The following is a 2196-nucleotide window of genomic DNA, read 5'->3' as shown; positions in this document are numbered from 1 at the left end:
GATGGTGAGCACACACACTCCCCATATGTAGCCCATACTCTCATGGCGATTGTGGTTGTGGCATACAATCAAAGGTTATTATTTTAAGCCGACGGAGATATCACAAAGTCGGTTGTGTTGTTAGTCGGTTGGACTAAGATGTAAGCGTAGATCTGACAATAGTCGATGGGTAACGAACATGTTGTTACCGAGGGCAGAGGCAGGGAACTAGAACGAGCCATGGCTTCCTCCATGATCCCACATTTTGCACATATGTGCTTGTTTTATGCACCTAATCTCTCATATCTTGAAAAAAACATTTATTAGTATTTTTTAACAGATTTATTACTACAATATGGCCCATGTTATGAAAAGTTTGACTCATTTCCCTTCCTCCTTCAATCTTCGATTCTTGACTCCACCACTGGTTGCAAGCTTGCATCATTTCTAAACTTGATCACAATAGCAACATGCCAACATCTCTTTTCAAAATAAGAAGTTAGGCATTAGTTATTTAGTGTCTTGAGTTTGAACAAAGACGAAAGCTGGTTGTGTGTACCATGGAGCCATATATCCGAAATTAGACATCATGTCATTCACGCCTTACCATGTACGTATTGTCACGAGATGAGCCCACTCTTGCTAATTCACAAAATTATATGTGAAATTTACTCTTAATTTTATGAATAAGTCCAAACACTCACAGAAAAAAAGTCCAGGCATACTGCCGCTCCTCGTGCTTTATTATCCAGGGCATATGAGGGCATCTCCAGCCGCGCCCCCAACAGCCCCCCCCCCCCCAGGCCACTTTTTCGGCGCCGGCGCCAAAAAAACGGCCCAGTCGCGCCCCCAGGACGCCGAAAATGCCGGTTCGGACCTTTTTTCCGCCCGGCGGTCACAGGCCGAACCCGGCGCGCTGGGGAGCCGTTGGGGGCTCCGGCGCTAGGGAAAAACACGTCTGGCCCACACCAACAGGGGAAAAGTCAAGGTTCTCTTCCCCCGACTCGCCTCGCACCCCCCGCGCCCTCGGCCACCACTAGCTATATCCCGGCGATGGCCGCCGGCCTACTCCGCTAGATAGCCATTCCCCGCCGGAAAATAGCAGCGCTTCGCCGCGACAGCCCCTCCCGCAGCAGCTGGGCGTTTCCGGCCGCCGTTTCCGGCCGTGGAGGCGCGGTTTAACGGTGGGTACACGCCCACCGAGCGCAAGGTCTTCGACGTTTTGACTGTCTCGGCGATGGACTCGGATGAGGAGGAAGAGCTCGCCACGCTGCTGGAGGAGGAAGCCGCGGCCGACGTCCAGGAAGAAGAGCATCTGATGGTGCTCGCCTCGCCCAACTGCTGGCAAGCAATGAAAAGCCGCGTCGAGGTGGCTCGGCGCCGAGGCGGGTGAAAGCAAAGAACCGGCATCGTCTGCAAGGCTACTGCATGCTCTACTCCGACTACTTCGTCGATGCTCCACTTCATGGCGAGAGAACATTTCGGCGCCGTTATCGGATGAGCCGAAAGCTCTTCCTCAGGATTGTGAATTCCATGCGGGAGTTCGACAACTACTTCAAGTGCAAGATGGATTGCACTGGCGCTCTTGGATTCACCTCCATCCAGAAGTGCACGACAGCGATGAGGATGCTTGCATATGGAGCTCCCAGTGATTCACTCGACGACTATGGGCGCATGGCCGAGTCTACCAGCATAGGGTGTTTCTACAAGTTCTGTCGGGCAGTGGTGGCAGTGTTTGGGCCACAATACTTGAGAACACCCAATGCGGAAGACACTGCTCGGATCCTAGCCCAGAATGCAGCAAGAGGATTTCCTGGGATGCTTGGAAGCATCGACTGCATGCATTGGAAATGGAAGAACTGCCCATTTGGTTGGCAAGGGATGTACAAAGGCGCCAAAGGCGGTTGCAGTGTGGTGCTTGAGGCGGTAGCCACACATGACCTCTGGATTTGGCACTCCTTCTTTGGTAATGCCAGGAACTCACAATGACTCAACATGCTGCAGTGCTCTCCTATTTTTGCCAAGCTCGTTGAGGGCCATTCTCCTCCGGTGAACTTCGAGATCAATGGGCACCAATACAACAAGGGGTACTATCTAGCTGACGGCATCTATCCGAGATGGTCGACATTTGTGAAGACGATCTCAAACCCTGTGGCAGGAGGCAAGAACGTCTGGTTTGCGAAGCTTCAGGAGGCTTGCAGGAAGGATGTCGAGCGG

The sequence above is a fragment of the Triticum dicoccoides genome, chromosome 4B, assembly GCF_002162155.2.
Source record: "Triticum dicoccoides isolate Atlit2015 ecotype Zavitan chromosome 4B, WEW_v2.0, whole genome shotgun sequence".
Classification (NCBI taxonomy): Eukaryota; Viridiplantae; Streptophyta; class Magnoliopsida; order Poales; family Poaceae; genus Triticum; species Triticum dicoccoides.
Note: the sequence above shows the minus strand (reverse complement) of the source record.